This window comes from Sarcophilus harrisii, chromosome 5 (genome assembly GCF_902635505.1).
Source record: "Sarcophilus harrisii chromosome 5, mSarHar1.11, whole genome shotgun sequence".
In the NCBI taxonomy this organism is placed as follows: Eukaryota; Metazoa; Chordata; class Mammalia; order Dasyuromorphia; family Dasyuridae; genus Sarcophilus; species Sarcophilus harrisii.
Genome location: NC_045430.1, coordinates 22842123 through 22867281, shown reverse-complemented (window position 1 = coordinate 22867281; position 25159 = coordinate 22842123). Strand labels below are relative to the sequence as shown.

At 39.2% G+C, this 25159-nt stretch overlaps 1 pseudogene; it reads right to left on the bottom strand.

The window, feature by feature from the left end:
• Positions 1–10231: 10231 nt before the first annotated feature.
• Positions 10232–25159, bottom strand: part of LOC100919082 — a 55263-nt pseudogene continuing 40335 nt past the window's right edge.

The following is a 25159-nucleotide window of genomic DNA, read 5'->3' as shown; positions in this document are numbered from 1 at the left end:
CAGAATCTGGAAATTGGAAGGAACTTTAGGAATCATCAAATATAATCCACACCTGAATGAGAATCTCCATATGATATATCTGATAAGTGATTATCCGTGTTTGCCTAGAACCCTCCAATGAAGTGAAACCCATCCTTCTTGAGACAGTACCCTCCAATGGACAGCCCTCAATTTTTAGATCTTTACTAGCTGTGTATCTCTCCTTCCCACAAAGAGTCATTACATATGAAGAATCATTTAATATAAATGCTAGTTATTATTATATGCCATGATCTCAAAGCCCTCCATCATCTTGACTTTTGGCTCCTAGATACTCTCACACTTATCAAAGTCTTTCCTAAAATGTTGAAAATCATGATGCAGATTTGGTCTCATTAGGGCACAGTTTAGTGGGGTTAGGGGATTCTCTCTAGTTCTGGATACTAAAATTTTCTCAATCTAATCTAATATGATGCTGACTTATATCAAGCTTACAAATCACTGGGTTTTTTTTGGATGAAATATTATCTAACTGTTTTCTTCCTTCCATTTCTTGTCCTTAGGAAATTGAGCTTTTGAACCCACATATAATATTTTTATTTTAAATCTCATCTTCATGGAGAATGGTGCATATGACAGTCTTACTGAATTTACTCAATATAGTAAATCACATGAATATAAAAACGGGAATTGGACCTATGATTTTATCTCTGTGGAACTCCCAAATGAGGAAATTCCCTCTACCATTGCAGTTGGGCACTTTCTTAGCAACTTAGAGAATAAGGAACAGAATAACCATTTATTAAGCACTTCAGCCACTACTAAATACAAATAGTATCTTAAAAACTTTCCTAGATTATATCTGAGTGTTCCTTCAAAGACAATTTTCATTCTACATTTGTATCGAGTGTCGTGGTGTCTAACTCACAGTGGGCATTTCATAAAAGCTTGATCGATTATCTTAAATTGAAATGGGGAAGGAATCTTGAACCCTATGACTAAAAGGCAGAAAATAGTATACCTACAATGTCTGACGCTCAAAAAGGAGACCCTTTTGAAAGGCGTGTTCCCAATTCTACCCAGTTCCATAATCTCCATACCCCCCAAACTCAAAAATCTGATCCCCCAAAGGAGAAGGGGTTAAAACCAGGAGTCGATCCTAGAAAATTCATTTCGATTCAATCAACATTTATTGAAAATCTTTTCAATGTGCAAACCACTTTTAATGACTTGCAAAGAATTGGAGTAAAGAACCCTAACCACTTGAAGCCCGGTAACACATCCCTTAAATAATTAGTTGGTGTTTGGAGGTTGGGAGGAGATTGTTTAGGTCATTAGTGACTGAAAGAACACTCTCATAAACACTGGACAAAAGAAGTCCAGAGAAGAATTGTTTAATTGAAAAAAGCTTGAGCACAATCCTGGATCATAAATCCCACTTACTCAGTTCCATATTCTTTCCAGCCCTACAGCAAGCATCACATTTCATAAGGGAGCTCAGCTGAAGACTCCAATTCTGTGTTTAAGCTTATGCTTATAAGACACCAGAGAGAAGCCTCAGAGATTAGTGAAATCAGTTGTTTACTCAGACTGGGCTCACTTGAACAGTGTCACACAGAGAAGCTCCGGACTTCCCCCCATTGTCCAGAACCCAAGATATGCCTTCTCCATTAACCTGAGTGAAACAGGCTGGGAGAGCTTAAAGAGAATTCTTCTAATTAGGTCTTCTGGTAATCTTTTCAATTCTCTGGCTTCAAAATCTGTAGCTGTGGTGGTGTCCTCAGACATCAGAGGGTTATGACCTTCATGGATGCTTAACGGGCGCTTTCCCCCCCCCCCCCTTTTCCTCCCTATGTGAAACTATCAGCAAGATGAAAATGAAAAACTGTTCTTAACTACGAGTTCTTTATTCGATGAATGTATATGTCCTAGTGTCTGAAGCTGATTAAAAACAGCTGGACTGAGGACATGGCCAGATGCCAAATTTCAGCTTAAGCTGCAGGATACAATGAGTTTTCTCTTGCTGGTTGTTGGTATACCAGGTAATGCAGTGGAAAGCATGCTGGAGTTGGAGTCAGTTCTGGGTCCAAATCCTGGTTCTATCACTTATTACCTTGGTGATCTTGCACAAATTACTTTTAGTGCCGTGGATTTCCTTTCCTCATAGGGAGGTACATGGAGCTTCAAGGGAGTTCATAATCCAATGCTATCATTTTTCAGCTAAGGAAACTGAGGCACATAGAGCTTAATGATTTATAAGTCATAGATTTATTTAGTCATAGGCCATCTAATCCATCGCCCTCATTATACTAACTGGGAAACTCAAACGGATATATTAGAGCTCTTGACCAACCTTCTCCTTAATTAGGAAATCACAAAATCAAGGATTAGAATAAATCTTCTCCTTCCAGGTCCAAATCCATAGTTTTAAGATTCTATTTGGGATCTAATTATGGAGAATTTAAGGAAGTTAGTCCTGAAGGAGGCAATATCCAATCAGAAGACCTAGATTTGAGTCTTGAAGCTGTTTTACCTTAAGAAAGTTGCTGCTCTTCTTTGGGTATTAGTTACTTCTATAAAACAAAAGAGTATGGATTAGATGAGGTCTTTTCCAATCCTATATCTATAATATCATAAATCACCTCCCTTCTCTAGCCTTGATCTATACAATGAAGGGGATGGACTCCATAGTCTAATGTACCTAAGATCCATGACTATATCAAGATGTAAAAAAGTCTTGATGAATTCATGGGGAAAGTGGTGGGATAGAGTATGTCTGTAGCCCCCTAAAAGAGCCCTACCAAAAAATCTTTGGAATAAAGTAGCCCTGCCTTTTTTCACTTATAAATTGTTACATCCAAATAGAGTCTGCCATACAAATCTAGATTAATTTGGGTTCTACTGTATGGACATGATTTAAAGGACTATGAAAAAGCCTCCCTGAAATATTTTTATCTTCTATATCCATCTCTCTATGCATCCATCCATTCATCCATCCATCTATTTATCTATCTATTGATCTATCAATCTACCTTATCTACCTAACTCCCTATCTATCCACTTATCTATCTATCTATCCATCCATCTATTCATCTATCTATCCATCCATCTATCTATCTATCTGTCTGTCTATCTGTCTGTCTATCTCTTCTAAGTGAAGAGCTAAAGCCAGGGTTATTAGGATGTTAGTCCTTCTGAAAATACAAATAGTCCTAGAGAGAAGAAAAGAGTAAATCTTATGCCCTAATAACTAATAAGACCTAAGCCTGAATGTGTTGATGAGCTACATTTTAGCTACTGAAGTAAGTTGAATAAGAGGAGAATGGAAAGATAGATCTAGAAAGCCAGCACTGATCAGAGAATGTAGACCTGTGGGAGACAGAAGGCTGAGAGTCAAGATCAGTCAAGGGTGAAATGGGCTAGATCATGTGGCTAATGGAAATATAACTTCAACCTGCTTTTCTAGCCAAATCTTCACCAACATAATAAAGACTTAAACACTTATGAGCCATGTGACTTGGACAAATTACTCAACCTCTCCATGCCGCAATTTTATGACATGTAAAATGAAAGGGTTGGGCTCAATGGCCTCTAAAATTCTTTTCAAATCCAAAGTTGTGATTCTACAAGTTTTTTCCATAATTGCTCGGGGGCGACCTTTTTATTTTTGGTGTAGCAAGAACTCCCATGGAGGAAATTCCCATCATACCTTCCCATCATCTTTAAGTCACAGAATTTTTCCTAAGACAATAAGAGATTAGGTGACTTGCTTGGAGTCACGTAAGAGGACTTGAACCCAGATCTTTCTGACTCAGAAATTACTTCTCTATAAACTAATTAATCCAAATTGCCTCTCAATCGAACAAACAGCTAATTTATAACTGCTAATTAAATGCCTTCTATTTTGGTAGGAACTATGCTAGGTGCTAAAAATACAAACAAATAAACAGAAAAAAGGAAAAACAGAACAGTCCCTGATCTCAAAGCACTTATATTTTGATAGGTGAAATAACATACAGTATGGAAATATATCCAGAACAAATAAGAGGTAATTTGTGCAAAGAAAGGTACTAGATCTTGGGGTAACAGGAAAGGTTAAAAGAAAAGCCATGCTGAGAAGCTAGAGTGAAGCTTTAAATGAAACTAGAAATCCTAAGAAGTGGGAAGTCTTTTATTAAAGACTTTATTTAAATACTAAAGAATTAAAGTTTGCAAGCCACTGGAAGAAATATGACTTGGATGTAGAAAAATAAATACATTATATACATTGCATTGAATGATCAGCTGTAAGCTCCTTGAGGACAGAGATGACTTCATTTTTGTCATCAGATGCCCAGCACTAGCACCTAATTTAGTGCCTTCCCTTGCCACACCTTGTCTTCTCTTCCTCTTCCCTTGCCTTTTTCCTACTCTTCCTTTGCCTTTCTTTCTTAACTTTCTCCCTCTCCTTCCCCTCTTACCTTTCTCCCACCCCTCCATCTCTATCTCCCTCTCTTTTTCTTCTCTACAGGAACTGGGAAAGACAAGGGCGTGTGGGCGGTCATGGCATCCCTCCAAGGAAAGTGTGAGGTTCTGGGCAAAATAGATCTCTCATTTCTTCCAAACATAGGTCTACTCTGAACTTTTGCCAACCTCTAGTCTCAAATCCAACTTCAGGCATTTCAGAGGGACTGCATGGGAAAAGACCATGAGGCCTCCATGGAGGTAATCTGGCCTCAAAGAAAACATGTTTTCCATCTGTCTGCTCCTTTCACAGACTGAAGCGCCCACCTTTTCCTCCCCCCCCCCCAATAATTTGGCACCCATGCGAGGCCCTCAGAAGCAGAATGCCTTGCCCAAGTGCAGCCGGGCTTTATTAAGGGTTTGATTTATCCCAAAGTGATCCATTGTTTTGCATCAAACATGTTTTGCCTGTGAAGCAGTTGGCAGGAAATTCAGGGAGAAATTGTTACAAGCTGGGAGGAAATGAGCTGCTCAAAAGTGAGATGGGTCCTTATATCCAAAGGGCAAGGGAGAGAGAGAGAGAGAGAGAGAGAGAGAGAGAGAGAGAGAGAGAGAGAGAGAGAGAGAGAGAGAGAGAGAGAGAGAGAATGTGAGAGTGAGAGAATGAGAGAATGAGGGAGAGAGACAGAGAGAGAGAATGTGAGAGTGAGAGAATGAGAGAGACAGAGAGAGGAAGAGAGAGGAGGGAGAGAAAGGGACAGAGTCAGAGACAGAGAAAGAGGAAGAGACAGAGAGACAGAAACAGAGACAAAGAAACAGAGAGAGATAGAGACAGAGAAGAAAAAAGAAAACTCCAAAGCACCTTCAAATTAATAGAACAGACTGAAAGAATTGTTTAAGGCTCTGGGAAGTTGGATAATTTCTCATACCTGGAAAGTATCAAAGACAGCACTGACCCAGTCTACACCTTGAAGCTAGCCCCTTAGCTTAAGTACAGTACTTGGAGCCAGGAAGCCCTGAATTCTAATCCTGCCTCACATGGTCTCTGGTTGTGTGACAGGACAAGTCCTTCTAACCTTTCTTGGCCTTAGCTTCCCCCTCTTTTAGACTCAATGGCCTCTGTTACTTTCCAGCTCTAAATACAGGATTTTATGATCCTAAGCCAAGCCTTCAGTCACATATCCCCTTGCATTTATCTTTTCATGTCTTGCTACAAGCAGGGCAATGTAACTTGTAAGAGGGGGAAGTCCTGAGCAATCTTCAAGTCTGACACAACTGAAAACATTGTTAAAAGCTACAGTATCCAAGTTATGAAACTCCAAGCAGTTTAACCTGGCTTGGTTTTCCAAACCAATTTTAGAGCTGTATTCCCTATTTAGTCTCTTTCTGTTTCTCTCTGTCTCTGTCTCTCCCTCCCTGTTTTCTTCCCTCCTTCCCCGCTCTCTCCTTCTTTCTCATTCACTTTTTCCCTCTCCATTCTCCCTCTTCCCCTCCTCAATCTCTCTCTGTGTCTCTCTCTGTCTCTGACTCTGTCTCTCTGTGTCTCTCTGTATCCCTCTGTCTCTGCGTGTGTGTGTGTGTTTCTCTGTTCCTGTGTCTCTCTCTGTCTCTGTCTCTATGTGACTTGCACAGCTAATAAGTGTCTGAGACTGAATTTGAATTCAGCTCCTCCTGACTCTAGGGCAGGTGCTTTGTAATTTAATTAGATAAAATCAGCTTCAGACCAGGATAGTTGACCCATTTCAAATCTCCATAATGGCGCATCAATATACCTGCTTTCCCCAAACTCCTTAATCTTGCACTATTTCTTTGATTACCCCCATTATATCATATTCTGTCATCATTGCCAACTTACTGCCACCCGGTAATTGGAGATTGACTATTTAGTTTTCTCTAGTGACACGAGAAATCACTCCTTTTCTGATCTCTTCCAAATAGAAGCGTTTTCCAGTTAGGATAATAATTGCTGACATTTATGTTGAGATTTACACAACTTATATGATCCTGACAACAAGCTTCTGTAACCTCTATCTGAAGCTACTCCCATTCCAGCTGCTAGCTATCATTTTCACCCTCATTTTCTATAGATGTCAAGGAAAGATAAAATTGGAGTGGGAAGGAGAGGAAAGAGCTCAGCTAATGGAGAGGACTAACTGAGAGATTCAGGAAAGAACACAAACCCTGGCAGGAATTACAAAGCTGGTTCCATTCAGCTTCCTACCTAAGAATTTTCTTTCTTTCTTTCTTTCTTTCTTTCTTTCTTTCTTTCTTTCTTTCTTTCTTTCTTTCTTTCTTTCTTTCTTTCTTTCTTTCTTTCTTCCTTCCTTCCTTCCTTCCTGCTTTCTTCCTCCTGTCTTCCTTCCCTTTCTTTTATTCTTCCTTCCTACCTTTCTTTTCTTCTTTCCTCCCTCTTTTCCTTCTCTTTCTTTCTTTGTTTTTTGTTTTTCCCTGTCTTCCTTCTCCTCCCTCCCTCCCTTCTTTCCCTTTCTTTCTTCCTATTTTCCTTCCTCCTCTCTTTTTCCTTTCTATATTCTTCCTTCGTTCTTTCCTTTCTTTCTTTCTTTCTTTTTCTTTCCTTACTTCTTCTTGAGTTTAGGAATGGTCCTTAGAACACTTGACTGGAAAACCCTCTTCCCTGAGTCTCTAAGAAACACCAGCATTATACCTGGAGAAAACAGAAGTATAGTGAAGAGTCTACAAAGGTTTTGATTATTAGTCATTTCAAAATTGGATAGTGGGATGCCAACATAGTGAGTCTAGACAAAGATTCTTCTGTGTTCTTTAGAAGACCAAAATGCCTTTGGAGGATGCCATGGAGGGGGTGGGATGGACAGAGGATTAACTGCCTTCTATCCATATGGTTGACTAAGGAGTAAGGGCTGAGGAAAACCCATTCTAAATAAAAGATCAGATAGAGGAAGTTGAGGCTTTGTATCTTACTAGAACTGGCATATTGTCTGTTGGTCAGAAGTTTGTTTTAAGCCACCATCACTCATTTTATTTTCATGATAGTAAAGAATTCAGTAATGTACTTCTAAATGCTTTTCTGATAACTAGAACTTGGAGAAGAGAGTAGAATGTCATTGGGATGGGGTTGCAACATAAGAGATTTATGAGTTTTTATCGGTAATTGTATTCCTAGACAAACGTCCCTGGAAAACAAGAAGAAAGTAAAATCTAATTTATCGTTGTTGTTTCTGCGTGCCCTTCATTTTCTAAGAGGACCATGACATCAGGGAGGTGAAGGCAAGTGAAGTGGATTTGAGTGAAATGGTGGTGGTAGGTTTGCTGGGCAAAGCCATCAGCCTCACTCTTTCCTTAGGAGCCATCTGGATCCAGTAGCAAGATGGAGATGGCCCTGGATGCAGTGAAAGAGCTTGTCCTTTTTAAGCCAAGGTCTTTAACAGGTCTCAGTTTGACTGAGGCAACACCCGTTCAGTGATCAAGGTTAGGTAAGAAAGAAATGGGGCAAATAAGGGACTTCTCTGTCTCGTCACACACACAAAAAGTAATCAATCTTGGAGCGCTGGATGCTCAAGGAGTCTTACTAAAAAACAGAACAATATTATTATTTACATTTACTCTGTCCCAATCAGGGCCCAAATGAGGACCTGGTCAGTAGGCTTGGTTTGGGACCCTCTGCTGAAATGAGAGCTAGAATGATTTGGATTTTATTTATCTAGGCAGAGGAGCTCAAGCTTTGATTGCCCCCTAGTGCCTTGCTTTAGTATAGCAACCCATTTACCCTCACATGCTCAGTGAGTCCATCAGGTAGTCTATATTTATTAAATGACTACTAGGTGTCAAGCATTGTGCTAAGTGCTGGTGATACAAAGAAAAGCAAAAGACAATCAATCTGTCCTCAAGGAGCTTACAACCTAATGGGAGAGAGAACAAAGAAATAAGCACAAGCTAACGAAATAATTATAGGATATATAATGTAGCCTATTATAGTTTATATATATATATATATATATACATATATAGCATATATATGTAGAGAAATAGGATAAATAGAAAAAAATTAAGAGAAAGAAGGCACTAGAATTAAGAGGGGTGGGGAAAAGCTTGCTGTATATGGTGGGATTTTAGATGGGGCTTAAAGGAAGTCAGTTCTGGCAGCTAAGCCAGTGCCATCTGATAGTTTTCCCAGATACGATGAGGGACCACCTCAACCCAGCCTCAATAGGTTTAAAAAAACATTGTTTCCCTCCAATTACATCTAAAAACAATTTTTAACATTCAGGGTTTTAGTCTATTTTCTACAAATCAAAAAAAAAAAAAAAAAAAGAGGTGCTAACCTGTATTATTGAAGGGACTTTCTTATGGAGGGAGAAGTAGAGGAAAGAGAGAGAGAGAAAGACAGACAGACAGACTGAGAGTGTGTGTCTGAGAAACAGAGACAAAAAGACAGAGAGATAGAGAAAGATATAGAGAGATAGAAAGAGAGAAAGAGGGAGGGAGGGAGAAAGGGAGAGAGACAGACAGGCAGAGACAGAGAGATAGAAAGACAGAGACAGAGACAGAGAGTCATGGAGAAAGAGACAGAAACAGAGAGAGACAGAGTCAGGGGCAGAGACAGGGACACAGAGGCAGAGAAACACAGAGACAGAAAGACACACAGAGAAACAGAGACACAGAGAGAGGAAGAGAAAGATAAGGAAACAGACAGAGAGATAGAGAGATAGAAAGGGAGAAAGAGTGAGGGAGGGAGGGAGAAAGAGAGAGGGAGAGACAAAGAGACAGACAGACAGACAGACAGAGAGAGAGTGAGTGAAAGAGAGAGAGAATGTAATGTATAACTTTTTATTACTGTTGCCTTGTTTTGTCTTTCTACCCCCAAGACCTATAAAAATAGTATGACATAATAGATAGAAATCTAGCTTTGAAGCAAAGAAGACCTGGATTCAAATGCTTTCTTTAACAGGAAAAATCCAAGATGCCCCTGGGAGAATGGCAAAGAAGATGGCTTTAATTTATGATCATGCTTGAGAAAGCAGAGGCAGTCAGGGTGAAGTTCACGTTCAAATCTGTCCTATTTGTCAACTGATTATTGATCACTGTCCCAGGTCCTAGAGTGAGGAGGGCAGAAGAAATAGAGAAGGATGTTTTCTGTGTCCTCAGTCGAGTGGGAAAAAATGAAAGAGCCCTTTCTAGTTGGGAGCTGTAAAGGTTGGGGTTGAGGGGAGAGAAAATTACTTGGAATAATTCCAAAGCAAAATGTGGTAATGGCATATTCCTATCCAAGAAAGGACAGGAACAAGAATCACAGCCGAGTTCTGAATCTGCTATTCTGTATATATCCTACATGTACACAATTATTTATGTGTTGTCTATCCCTTTTGAATGTATACTGCCGTCAAGAAGCATGCATTCTAATGGATAAAATAACATATATAAATAAATATTTTCAAGATAAAGTAGAAGGAGTTAGCTTCGGAGGGGAAGACACTAGCAGGCTCAGAGATTGGGAAAGACCTCCTGAAGGAGAGAGTACTTGGACTGATCCTGGAGGAAAATTAGGAATTTTACAAATCAGGGAGGGAGAGCATTCCAGGCAGAGGATGTCACAGAGCTGTCACAGAGTGAAACTGGAAGAGCAGGGAAGTAGTCACCTCTCTGTTGGAAGCTTTCAGACACAGGTTGGATAACCATTTTTAGAGGATAGATGTGAGTCAGAAGTGTGATGTTTGAGCCAAGAAAAGCTAATGAGGCTTTGGGCTGTACTGAGAGGCAAAACTTCCAAGAACTGGGATACGTTACTCCCTCTGCATTCAGTTCTGATCAGCCCCCATCGGGAGTGTTATGTTCAGTTCTTAGCATCGTGGTTTCGGGAGGATGTTGATACATTGGAGGATATCCTCAGGAACAAAGATGGGCAAACAGAAGATTGGTTAAAGGGACTGGTCATGTCTCAAAATTTGCCACTACTGAGACTAGGAAGGGAAGACTCATGAAGGACCTGATATCTGTTCTTCAAGTCTTTGAAGGTTTGACATAGAGAGGAAGAGATGGTCATTTCTTCATTTTTCTGATTTCCTCCAGAAGGCAAAAACCTGGGACAGTAGAAAGTAGTTTCAAAGAGCCATGTTGAGGCTTCATAACAGAAAAACTTGACAAATAATTTTTATTTCATTAAAAACTGTCCCCAGATTAAATGGGCTATCTCAAGAGGTGCTGCCTATATCATTTCCTACAAAATGACAGAACTTCAGAGATGGGTGGAACTATAGCTCCTTCTTCTTGGTGGTGGTGATGGTCCTTCACTTTCAAAGAGGACCAGCAGTGAGCTAATCATATCTAGAAGTTCCTTTATAATATATTCCACAAACAGTCTTTTTAGTCCCCATCAAGTGAGAGGGAACCCACCATCTCTCAAGGCAGCCTACTTTGGGACAGCTCCCTCCAACTATTAGGTATATTTTATACTTGAGGCAAACAGAGATTAAGTGACTTGCCCAGGGTCGTAGAGTTAGGAAGTATGTGAGGATAAATCTGAACTCAGGTCTTCCTGACTCCAGGCCCACTTTTTTCTCTCTTCACTGCTTCATATTACTTCCTTGGGTCAAAAAAAAGCAGAATTAGAGTTGGGAAAACTCTGATTTTAAATCCTATTCTGACACTTAATAGTTGTGCAAGGAAAGAGGGAAGAGAGGGAGGGAGGAAGGAAGAAAGGAAGGAAGGAAGGAAAGAAGGAAGGAAGGAAGGAAGGAAGGAAGAAAGGAAGGAAGGAAGGAAGGAAGGAAGGAAGGAAGGAAGGAAGGAAGGAAGGAAGGAAGGAAGGAAGGAGAAAGGAAGGAAGGAAGGAAGGAAAGAGGGAGAGAGGGAGGGTGATAAGGAAGAAAGGGAGAAAAAATCATTTAACTTGAGCCTTAAGTTTTCTCAACTGTAAAATGGAAATGATGATGATGATGATGATGATGATGATGATGATGATACCTATAGTATCTCCTTAAAGAGCTGTGAGGGCTTTTTATGTCAAGCTTAAATCTCATATAATGTCTATGTCTATAAATCTCTATAAATGTCAACCAGGGTCATCATGAAATATAGTAGACCTGATTCTGATCATGGTTGTAGAAGGAATATCCTGCCTTCTTATTCAATTGGGTTACAACCATTTGGGGGCAAATTCTTGTTGATGTTACTTCTCTTTGCCTTTTTTCTCCCTCACCTTCCTGGGGTATCCTAACAATCCATTTCGGGCCTCCCCAAAGGTCATTACTCACCAGAGTTTGTCCCTGGCATCTTCTAGACTTTCTCACACAAAATAAATGGACTGGAAGGCCTGGTCTTGATAAGGCTGTACCACAGTGACTTTGGAGTCAAACAGCTTGTATTCTGGCTTGCTTGATAAAGCGTGCTTAAAGTCAAAGTGAGAAGCAGAGAGGACTGATGAACATGCCTTCCAGAGCAGCAGATAGGTCTTGTCTAATCTCAGGAAAAGCCTTGCGTTACGAGGCTTCTAGATATATGGTTTTAGGGAACTTTAGAGAGTATAAGTCCAAACTTTTCATTTTAAGGAGCAAACTGTGAAGTCATTTGCCTTTGGGGCAGAGAGAGGTAGGATCAGGGTGAAATCAGGACTTTTGCCTCCTAATTCTGTAATCTTTTCAGTGTTCCTGGATTGACTAGTTTGCTGGAGGACCTTGTAGAGGCACTTCAAGGACTCAGCTTCCTCAATCATCCAATCAATCAAAAAGTATTTTCTGTATACTTATTGTGTGCCAAACACTGCGAAGCCAGAAAATGGTCTCTGCCCTCAATTTTTAAGCTTGTTTTTGTTTCCTAGTCCCCTTTGGCAGTCAGTCTAGAAAAACTGCTGGATCTTTTCTCAGAATCATGTTTTAAAATATATAAAACAAAACACACAGAAGTACAAAGAAAACCAATTTTATTGAAATACATGTATTCAAAATATTGTTTAAAACGTTCATTGACCCCAGGATACCACTTGTCTTCTCTAACGTGTGAGATCATTGTCTGTGTCTGATTAGAAAATTCAATTGGGAAAGTTCTTTGAAAAGTTCAAGTCACTATCAAATGTGAAATATTTAGAAGTTTCTTTACAATAAATACTCAGTTTGGGATCAAGAAAACCTGGATTTAAATTCTGCTTCAGATCCTCAGTGGCAGTCACTGAAGTGACTCTGTCTCCATACCTGTAGCATTAGAGGGTTTAACTCAGTGTCTTTTATTGTTTTTTCTAGGTCTGAATTTGCAACCTAGACATTAGGATTTTTAATAGCAAGACTGCAAGATTTCCGTCCCAGTCAGGGAATGGGATTCCACAAAGGACCTGGTATAAGATAGTGAAAAAAATTAGCTTCATGTTTTAAGATTTACAAAGTCTCTTCCTCAATTAAAATACATTATTTGTTCCTTCCAATAGCCCTTTTGCCAAAGTAATATGAGCAATAGCATGCCCATTTTTCAGATGAGCAAATAAATTCTGAGACAGGAAAAGACTGGTTGTTGTTATTGTTCATTTATTTTCAGTTGTGTCCAACTGTTTGTGACCCCATTTGAAGTCTTCTTGGCTAAGATGCTAGAGCGGCTTGCCATTTCCTTCTCCAGCTCAAAGAGACTGGCAAAGTTTCACAAACCTAGAAAGGGACAGCTGGGATTCAGTCATCATCCTTTTGTAGGCAAGTCTGGTAGGTGCCTTGTAGACAGGAGGAAGCATATCTTCTCCTTGCTTATCTGACTTAACGAACTGTCACTCGCACCCAAGGATAATCTGTTGTCTGGCAAGCTCTCCCTCTGATGTCAGTCTCTTAGAATTCCTAATTTGTTTTATGACTCAGCTCAAGGGTCCTCTTCTGCTTGAGGCTTTTCTTGGTCCCCCCCAGTTGCTAGAGCACTTCCTTCCCCAACTTTCTGGATTCATTGCATCTACAATGCTATCTCGTCTGTTTAGAAACTTGCTGAATTTGGTATTTGACGCATTTCCAAGAGACAAAAAATGCTTCAGCACTTGATGCTCGCTCGGCACTCGTCAGGTTTGGTGGTTGTCTTGGTTGAGCGGTGGGATGGGAGGTTGACCAGAAATGCTGTCCAGTCTGCTATCACCCTCAGCAAATGCACAGAATTGTCAGATTGGAGCCCACAAATCTGAAGTTATGTGTGAGAGCAAGCAGGTTGAGGAATGTGGCTGCAAGGTGTAGACTTGGGTTCCCAAAACAGTAGTACTGGAAGGGGTATGGCGCAGATTGTGTCCGCAATAGGAAGAGAAGCAACAGGAACAGTGGCAATGGTGGTGGCGTGAGCAGTGTTAGAAGCCCAGATGGAGGTTCTGGTGGTAAAGGAACCGGGACTCCTGGCAGCCCCAAGCCTAGAGAAGCTGCAGAGTCCTGAGCTGCAGAGGGCTTGGGACTATAGCTTCTGCCTTCACATCACGCTTTCCCCCCAAGGTAGCTCAGATGATGAGGTGGGAAGGAGAGTATATCAAGGTTCCTTTCAGAAAATGAGTTGTCAAGAAGGGAGGAGTCCAATTGGGTTGGGCTTGATTCTCTATCCTTGGAAGGCCTGTTTTGACCCCTTTGGGAATTGAGTATTGAGTGGGAAGGGATGGTTAGGCTGCGGACTGGAAACGTATTCCTTATGGGAAAAATTCATTCTCTATTCACCAGTTTTGTCACCGGTAGAGCCTTCTCTAACCATTTAATGCTGAGTATCAGGGTACCATTATATATGCCATATATGCCTAAATGTGTACATTTGGGAGTCCTTATTAAAAATGTAAGCTTTTTGAGGGCAGAGATCAGGTAACTTTGGTCTTTATATTTCCCCACTTAGCATCTGCTAACCTGTCTGGTTTCAGCTCCAAAAAATTCCCCCTTTACATTAAGCTCATCATTAATTAACTCACTGCCATGCTACTAACTCAATATACTGCACCTCCCTCAGGATCCTGTCCCCTCTGAGTAGAGAGTGGAAGATGGAGTGCCAATCTCCCTCCAAGGTTTTCCTTTATGTAGGGGAGAAACTGGACTGTCAGATCACACTATGTATTTATTTGCAAAGTCGCTGCGGTCCAGCCCTATCAAGACCAGGTCTTCCAGTCCATTTATTTTGTGTCAGAAAGTCCAGAAGATTCCAAGGACAACTGCAAGATTAAGTTGTACCTCCATTTTCCTTGATATCTCATCCTTTCCCCCCTTTTTTTTCTTTTGTGTGCTGCCTCCCCCAAGACACTTACTAGCTGTGTGAGCCTGGACAAGTCACTTAATGCTGTTTGCCTCTATTTCCTCATCTGTAAAATGAGCTAGAGAAGGAAATGGCAAACCAGTCCAGTTCTTTGCCAAGAAAATCCCAAATTGCAGTCATAAAAAGTTGGATAAGATTGAAAAACTACTGAACGACAACTCCCTCTTTATATTGTAATCTTGCTGAAGGCAGGGAATCATCAGTGCTTAATAATACATAGGTGCTTAATAAGTGTTTATTGGATTGGAGCATTAGTGCCTGATATAGCATATACTTAACAAGTACCTGTGGATTGATAGATCAAAGTCAGGGACTGTTTTGCTTTTTGTGGGCAATTCTAATTTTTAGGGATAGTTTCGATTTGAAAAGATGTTTCCTCCTCTAGGAACTTCTTGGACCAATGAAATCCTTATCCTTATCCTCTATATCTCCAGTGCTAAGGGGAGCACCCTGCAAATCACAAATGTTTAATGAATGAAGAGAAATGAATACGAGCTCAGTGATTGACATTCACTTCTGTTTTGGTCTTGTGTCATTTTTTCATGGAAAAATCCAGGATCATAATTAAGCTATTCATTCAATAAGCATCTATTACTGTGTCCCAGACACTCTGCTAGGACTGGAGATAGGAAAAAAAAAAAAAGATGGAGCAAGCCCTGCCCTCAAGCTGCTTCCATTCTGTTGAGCAAATTTGCATTCTCTATTCCATACTCAATAAATGTTTACTAAGGAAGAAATGGGAGGGATCTAGATAACTAGAAATTAATCTTTTAATTGACAAAACTCTTTTAAAAAGAAAACATTTTAACTATGTTTGAAGGAAAATTTTCTGGAATGTGTTCTACACAAGAATGTTGTAAAACTGTTCAGTGGGGTAATTGTGCTGAGAAATGAATTCTCAGGGGGGGAAAAGCCACGGAAGTTTTGTGTCATCTAAAGAGTTGCCAGTCGTTTTCCACAGTGAATGACTATATGTAATAAACCATGAAAGGTCAAAATCAAACCTTTCAAAAAGTAGACATGGTTCTGATGACTGCATTTGAACCACACACAAAAAATTTCTTTTTGCTTTTTCCATTGATTTTGGGTCAGAGGGAGAGACACTGGTTCTTACTTGATGCTTAAAATATTCTGATAATGATAAATAGAATAGAAGCTTCCTGAGGATAGGGACTATTATTATTATTATTTTCTTGGTAATCCCAGTATAGTAAGTACATAGAATATGACACACAGTAGACACAGTAATTGCTTGTTGAATTGGTGAATATAGTTGAGGTAACCAAATTGTATATTTTGTATCACAGAGCTCAATAGTTTTTATTTAATTTAGAATATAATAATAATGGGGCAGCCGGATGGGGGCAGTGGATAGAACACAGGATCTGAAGTCGGGAGGACCTGAGTTCAAATCTGCCCTCAGACATATAACACTTACTAGCTGTGTGACCTGTGCAGATCACTTGCAAGGAAAAAAAAAAAAACCCAACAATCTAACTAAAAGAACCTAATAATGATAATAGTCAGTATTTACATAGAGCTTTAAAGTTTACAAAGGGCTTTAAAATATTATCTTATCTGATTCCCACAACAACCCTTGGAGGTGGATGCTATTATGATCCTCATTTTCCAGATGAGAAAACAGAGGCACCCAGAGCCACATGGCTAGGAAGTATCTGAGGCCCAATTTGCCTGGTTGTGGACATGGCTATTTCTGACTTTGTAGCCCAGAGCCATGGTTCTAACCACTGAGTATATTCTGGGTCTGAAATGTCAGTCAGCTTGTCCCAAAGCTCAATAACTAACTGTCACAGAGACACATGAAGTACGAGGGAGCAAAAACAGAGACGGACAAGAAAGTTTCCCTTGCTCTCGGACTCCCCAGAGATGTAGTAGCTTACCATGATGTCCTCTCCCTCTTTCAACAAGTCCATTTACAGCTCTTCTAGGAGGTCTTGGTGACATTGCCCTCTGACCCTGGAGTTCTCTCTGTTTATGTGCTGCTGCTAGGCAGCCTCAGAGTAAAAGTCTCGTTAAGATTATTGGCAGGAGTTGCTGCCTTCATGTCCCTGCCTTTTCTTCCCATATCTTTTTTTCTTCTTTTTAGACAGATTTCTTGATCTGTGACTTCTTGGATGAAGAAAAAAAGCTTTTCATGACCTATCTACTACATGTCTTCAATCAATAAGAGGGATACTTCCTTCTGGACACAAGCTTTGTCTTTACCTCTTCTCTGTTTTTCTCTTTTCTCCTTCTCCTCCTCTGTCTCTCTCTCTGTCTATTTCTCCGTTTTTCTCTATCTCTCTCTCTTTCTTTTTCTTGTTTTCCCATTCTCTCTCTCTCTTGTCTCTTCTCTCTGTCTGTCTCTCTCTCATTCTCACTCTTTCTCTGTCTCTTTCTTTCTCTTTCTTCTCTTATATCACTTGTCTCTTATCTCTATTTCTATCACCACCTCTTTTTTTCTCTTTCATTATTTCTCTCTATTTCTCTCTTGTTTCTTCTGTCTTTTTTATCTTTCTTTCATTTTCTCTCTCTCTCTTGCCTCTTCTCTCTCGTTTCTTCTCTCTGTGTGTGTCTCTCTCTCTCTCGCTCTTTCTCTCGTTCTCTCTCTCTCTCTCTCACTGCCTTTCTCTCTCTCTTGTCTCTTCTCTATCTCTATCTTTCTCTGTTTCCTTCTCTCTCTATTTCTCTCTCTCTTATTTTTATCTCTCTCTCTCTTACTTTATTTCTCTCTTTTAAATGCATGAAGAAAATTCAGAAAGACCTGGACTTTGTCTCTTCTCTGTTTTTCTGCTTTTCTCTTTTCTTCCACCAAACTCTTATGCTTTCAGTCTTTCAGTTTTTTTCTGGATAAACATTCATTCACAATATTTTGTTCTTGTTTAATTTTTTTCAGTTGTGTATGACTCTTCATGACCTCATTTAGGTTTTTCTTTTTTTTTTTTTTTTGGCAAAGACACGTGGAGCGATTTGCTATGTCCTTCTCCTGCTCATTTGACAAATGAGGAAACTGAGACAAAAAAGAGTGGAGTGGCTTACCAAGAGTCACAGTCTCAAGCCAGATTTGAAGCCAGGTCTTCATGCTCTGTACACTATAGATTCATCTAGCTGCCCTCAGAATGATTTAGACTATTGAATTTTTGAGCACTACATAAATGAGGACTGATTATTAGATTATTATCAGTATACTTCAGGGGATCATAGTAGAGATGGAGAAGACCTCAAAAGCCATTCTGTTCAATTTCCTCATTTTACACATAGTGAATTTCAGGAAGGTTCAATAATTTGCTCAAAATCACAAAGGTTATAAGTGTCAAGAAAGGAGTTAAAACTAGGTCCTCTAAATCTTATATACTTGGGGAAAGGAAAAGGGAAGCAAGGTGCTAGATGGCACAATGCTGACCTTGGAATCAGAAAGGTCTGAGTTCAAATCTAGCCTCAGACACACTAGTGATACTGAGCAACTCACTTAATAGTTAACTGCCTCAGTTTCCGAATCTGTAAAATGGGGATAACCACACATACCTCCTGGGGTTGTGACAAACATCAAATGAGGTAATATTTTAAAAGTGCATATTTGGCACATAGTAGGCATTTTCCTTTCCCTTCCTAGGATCAGAAAGTTAGAACCTAGAATGAGTCTTCTGGGTCTTCATCTAATCCTTTCATTATATGAATGAAGGAGTTGAGTCCCAGACAGGATGACTTGTCCAGGGTTACATAAGTAGGGAGTAGAAGAAACAAGATTCAAATCCAGTATAAATTTGAAAACATATATTTTTTCCTTGTAATAAGCTTCTGATCTAAATTTGTTGCTTTCCTTTCCTGAGGAATTATTTGATATCAAGATCCTTCAGACTTAAATATCCCCAGATTCTAAATATTTTCTCTTTCTCCTCCTCCTCCTTCTCCTCCTCCTCCTCCTCCTCCTCCTCCTCCTCCTCCTCCTTCTTCTTCTTCTTCTTCTTCTTCTTCCCCCTCTCTCTTCATATCCCTCTCTTTTTGTCTCTCTTGTCTTCTGTCTCCGTCCTTCTCTCCCTCCTTCACTTCCTCCCTCCCTCCTTCTCTTTCTCTCTTTCATATGTCTGTCTTTATCATTCTGTCTCTACCTCTCTTTTAATTGCATGAAGGAAATTCAGAATGACTCGATCTCCTGAATGAAGCCTTTTGTAGCCTCTCATAATATCTTTTGGGTCCAGGCAGCGGCACTATGCCACTGTTAAAACTATTAAAATGAGGTCCATTTGGTCCTTCCAGTGATCAACCCCCATTGGATGTGGCCCAGCTCCCCAGCTGCTCTATGGGGTATGCTGATCTCAAGACCCCAGTGTAATAATAATCCTGTAGAAAGCAATGACCACAGCAATGGTATTTAAAGACCCATGAAGCCCTAGAGGCAGCATTGGGTGACTCACCCAACTATGCCTTCCAAGGCTCTACTCTGCTCCAAATAGAGCATGGCTATGGCTGAAGTCTGCCAAGAGTGAACTACAGGTCATTAGCTTTTACTCTATGGAGACATGAGGCCAGGCTGAGTGTTAAAAGAACACAATCAAGATTATTTGACAGCAATGGCTAAAATAAAGTAAAATAAAGGGGGAAACAAAGAATGTCCCTGGGATATTGCACATGCAGAGTTTGAAACACGAAAAGAAAAAAAAATTAGCCTCTTGGTTTAGATGGATTGGAATCTGACAAGGACTTATTACTTTAGAAGCATTTTCTAGAGCTTTGGTTACATTGCTTAGATTCTCCCTGTGTGGTGATGAATCTTTCCTGGACATTTTCTGTTCCTATTTGCATTTGCATGTGGCTTACATTACTCTGTGAAAGTGTGTGTGTGTGTAAGAAAGAGAAAGCCACACAGAGGAAAAGAAATAAAGCAAAATGGAGTCATAGAACTAGGGGAGAAGCAAGCTCTAGATGCAAAAACACTGGGAGAACAGGATGAAGGGAAGCAGAAAGAAAGAGAGGACTGGGGGCTGGTATAGAGAGATAGAAAGTGATTGTGGGTAGAGGACTTATGTCAGGAAGGAGATGACACATGGAGAGATATCTCATTTTTCAACATGTGGGATATACTTTTATGTGTGGGTTCTAAGGAAACTACTCAATGTTAAAGGTATTTTGTGGGACCTCATCCACTCAAAAGAATAATTCATGAACCCTCATTGGATTATCATTTTAATAGACACTACTAGTTCAAAATAAGGCCACTCAATAGGATAATATTGTAATAAAAGTAGCAATAGAATATTTCCTCCATAAAGTTGGGGAACTCTCTTCCACTAATTCACATGCCACTTGTGAGAGCAGTGAAAATGCATAAGGATCATATGGAGAAGTCATACAAGAAGGAATCACCAGGCCAAATAACTTGTAGAAACAATTTATGTCTTTGGTGATGAAGAGCTATTAATAGCCTATAATAATGTCATCATACTGTTCTTGAGGGATTCTTGGCATTGATCTTTTGGGGGCCTGCTCCCCCACTGGGTATCATTATTTCTGTGGTTCTTTCTACCTCTTTCTTGAGTTTTTCTTACTGCTACTACCAAGAAGGCTTCAGTTAGAGTTCCTATCAGCTGAGGAATTGGATCTGCCATTTTTCTGCTAATTTAGAGCCTCCAATTTTCTTTTTTTTTTCTTTCTTTCTTTCTTTCTTTCTTTCTTTCTTTCTTTCTTTCTTTCTTTCTTTCTTTCTTTCTTTTTTTTCTGAGGCAATTGGAGTTAAATGACTTGCCCAGGATCACACAGCTAAGCAATATTAAGTGTCTGAGATCAGATTTGAACTCAGGGCCTCCTGACTTCAGAGCTAGTGCTTTATCTACTGTGCCATCTAGCTGCTCCCTAGCCTCCAATTTTCTATCTCCTTTCTCCATAAGACTTTGCAAACAACTTCATATTATAAATTGATATGACTTTTGGCTGCCATATCTCTATGGTTGGGAAAGACATCGAGTTGTCATTAGCTGAGACAATTTCTAATATCTTTTGGTCCCCAATTGTAGCAATCAATTCATATCCTAGGAAGTAGTGATTATATCAGCATCTGTTCTTTTATCCATTTCCTATTTTTCCAAGTTAACAGATTATTTAAATGGTCAGATTAGGGTTGACTCAACAGCAGACCATAACTTGTTAGTTTTGTTCTTTTTTAAATTACTATTTCTTTTTCTTTAATGTCTTCAGCTCATTATGTAACTACAATTTTTGTCTCTTCTTGGTTCTTATCATTAAACTATGGTTTATAATATTTGTCCTTAACACCACCAAGAGTGTCAACGTCATAAATAAACATGATTTTATCAATGGGAGTGGTAGTATGGAAGATGCATTAGACCATTTGCCTTGCCAATATACTCTAAGGATTACAGATTTTTTCCATTTGCTCTTTACTTAACATCGCAGAAGAATAATGCCATCTCCATTACTTGAAGGCACCACGAATTAAAGTAATGTTGATTTGATTTTTAGACTTCTTCTATTACCCCATTATCTGCAATAGATATTGATGCCTTGGCTGTAGTTTATCTTCATGGTTATTTTGTTTGTTTTGGTTTTTGTTTGTTTGTTTAATCGAATGGTTGTCGAGCTCTGCAATATGAATTTGTTCAGTCTTCAGTGAAATGATTCTTCTTGTGGTATTTGGATGCACAATAAAGCCAATACTGCCAAATCTTTATTTGTCTCTCCCAGAGAACCATTGAACCATCCTTCCATTTAGCTATACTTTCTCTGGATCCTCCGGTTTTATTCATAGCAAGAATTTCAAGGATAATAAGATTCATTTTAAGGATGATAAGATTTCAGATTTCAACAAATGGATTTTCTGCTTGTTAGTCTCTGTACAACTTCATTCTGTACAACAACAATTTAGAAACTCTCCATATTCTTCTAGTCCCCTTTTCTATTGATTTGTTATTATCACTAAGAAAACACAGGCGTGAGGGACATTGTGTATTTGGGTTTTGTGAGTGGTACTGGTTGAAGAATTCTTTATCACTAAATATCCAGCCTAATGGAGAATGATCATTTTCATACTCAGCTTTCTTGGCCTCCAGGAAGCATAGATAGTCTGTTAGCCATGATTGTAGCTGAAGTATTTCCAGCTTAATGAAGCTGCTCTGAGCTTATACTCCTTGAAGATGACCTTTGAGAATCAAGACCATCTTTTCACCATGTTTGAAGATCAGCATAGAACTTTGGAAGGGAATTCTGCATTAAGTGTGAAGGATGATTGACTTATTGGATTAGAACTGGAAAGGACTTTAGAATCCATCTAGCTCAAACCCCATTTTTTAAATAATTCTTGAACAAACAGATTCAGAGAGGTTAAGAGATTTGCTTAGGGTGACATAGTTATTAAGCATCTGAGGCAGGATTCAACTTTAGATCTTTCTGACTCCAGTATTCAATCAGTGTCTTCAGTTCCATTTGGACAGCAACCATATGTTCATTAGTTGCACATCTCCAGCAATAGATACTGTACTGGGTTTTCCACATATTGTAACTCTATAGTGCTTCTATGATTTCATTGATATGGATACTCTGTCCATTGCTGGAGATTGTGATCTATGAACACTTTGAGGATCTCCTCTACCCTGAGATTTGATGATCCTGATTTATATTGTGGTAGATGCTATTTGGAATACTAAGAAGTATAAGATTTGATCAGTTCCTGCTCTCACCTTGGGCAAGTCAACTTAGCTCTGTGGGCCTCAGTTTGCCCAGCTGACAAGTGACAGTATTGAACTAAGTGCTCTCTGAGGCCACTTTCAGTTGTAGATCTAGGATATTGTGAATGGAAGCTCAGAGAAGGGAAGTATGGATAGTTGTTTTACTTCTCTCAGTCTCATTTTCCTCATCTGAAAGTGAGGGAATTGGAGCAGATGGTCTCTGAAATGTCTTCCAGATGTAGAGCCATGATCCGATGACTTTTGGCTTTAATTGGGTTGTAAGAAGTTAATCAGTGAAACACATCATCGATCAATCAATTAACATTCATTACATACTTCTTGTGTGACAGACATTAGTTGTAATCTTGTCCAAGTCATTTAATCTAACCCTCAGTCTCCCCATTTAGACAAAGGGTATAATGATATTTTTACTTCCTATGTTATATGACAGTGGATATTCACATTTAAAGAAAAACTCATCCTTGGCAACAATCCTCTTATATCTCATCAGTTCACACCGTTGTGATCCAGAGCTATTTTTATTCAAAATATAAAACTTCTTTCAGTTAGCAAAAGTTTTTACAAGAAATAAGAGCAGACTCTCAGTAAAACTGTGATGGAGATAGCCAGGGGCTCCATATTCCAACTCTTGTCAATGGAGTGCTTGGAGATGTTTTAACAACTGTCTCTCTGAGGAAAAAATTATGCATCACACATTTTGATAGTTCAGCTTATCCTGAATTACCATCATTTTCTCTCTCTTTTTTTTAAAATCAGATCATCAACAAAACAATAAATTAATCCCTGTTTTGAGAAGTTGCCTATTCCTGAGGTATAGATGCTCACACTGAAAATCTAACAATATGTTCTGGTTAATAGTCCACGATCAGCTATAGGAATCATCATCACTATCATCATTTGTAAAAATCTGCCCTCTGGAAAGCTTTTATAACAATCCTTTGTATCTTAGTGTAAATTTAAGCTATGGTATGAAATTTTTCATTGGGAACTCCTTGTACCAATAAAATTACAGGTCCTTCTCTGATCCCTATCATGATTATTTTTCCCAGGTTCTGAAAGATAAGTATTATTTCTCCAGTTTTGGATAAGAGATGGAGAAAAGGCTAGACAGCCTTTTGGACATTCAACAGGATTTTAAGAGGTCTGACACACTAATCCCTGACATTAACACAGAATTGATTCAAAAGCCATATTCTCATGGTAATATCACAGGGTTGTAAATCTTGGGATATCACAAACTCTGAGAAATCAAAATTAGAGTGAACCAATGCAATGGAAATATGCCCAGTGGATAGAAGTGTGCAACATAACCCTACCAATGATTTGTGGGCATGAGGCAGCATGGACTAGATCAGCCCAGAAATGTATGTATTAAAAAGAAAATCTTCTCTTGCTCCATTCCACTTAACTCAATTCAACAAACATTTGCAACCATAGTGGGTTAGATCTGATAATACAAGAACAAAAGCAAACGAATACCTCCCGCTTTGAAGGAGCCTTACACAGGCAGGCTGCATGTCTCCTTCTTAGCTGCACTTGTACTCATAGAATATCAAAATATTCAGACCTAGGTCTCTAATAGTTTGGTTCAGTTCCCTATTATTATTTTATGAAAGGACATGAATAATAATCACATAATTTAGGAAAAAATGGATGGGTAACTGTGCAACAGCAGCGAGTGCCAAAACCTGTAGGAGTATCTTTCACCCTTAACCTCACTGAGTCTTGGTTTGGTCATTTTTCAAAATGAAAGATTTGGATGAAGGGAAAATATATCCTGTTTAGGAGTCTACCTGGTTTGGTTTTATGGGAATACTTTCCCTGTCTTTTTTAATCTCTGTTATATGTGATTAAAAGCAATACCATTTGGTGCAGTGCTGTCAAATTAAAATAGAAAATCGAACCCTAAATGATCCATAAGGATTCCTGAGTGTTTTATATTGACTTGGAAAATCACATAGTAATATTTTCTGTATTTTATTATATCTCTAGTTGTTTTATTAAATATATCATAATTAAATTTTAATTGCAGCATGTTCGATATCTCTGTTGGAGTGGATAGAAAATTGGACTTAAAGCTGGGAAGACCTGGTTGAAGTCTGGCCCCTGATACATAATTGACTGAATGACTCTGGACAGATCATTTCTAACTTTAGTCAACTTTCTATAGTGATCAGTTGCTGAAAATGTTCCAACTGACATTAATAGAATGAGTTCCCTATACCAGTGAAATCTTATGTCTAATCCCTATGATAATCAAAAGTGATGATAATAATAGTTAGCATTTATATAGTTTTAAGGTTTAGAAAGATAACTAGTTGGGACATTGGACAAAGTCAGGAAGACTCATCTTCTTGAATTCAAATCTGGCCTTAGACACTTACCGTGTGACCCTGGGCAAGTCACTTAATTCTATTTGCCTCAGTTTCCTCATCTGTAAAATGAGCTAAAGAAGGAAATGGCAAAGCACCCCAATATCTTTGCCAAGAAAACTCCCTCAAATTGGGTCTCGAAGCCTCAGACAGAACTCAAAGTGACTGAATAGCAACAACAAAGGTTTGCAAAGCACTTTGCTCCTCAGAACAGCCTTGAGTGGTAGGAGCTATTATTTTGCAGAAAAAGAAACTAAGGCTGAGAGCTGGTCAGTCAGCTGCTAAGCATCTCGGGCAAGATTCAAACTCATCTCTTTTTGACTCTAAGATTAGCACTTTATCTCCTCACTTCTGTCATCTATAAGCCATGGCTCTCTGGACAAGGAAGCGGCAGGATGCATTTTGAAATGTAGGTGATGTAGAAAGAAAAGCTAGCAAAACAAATGAATATTTTTT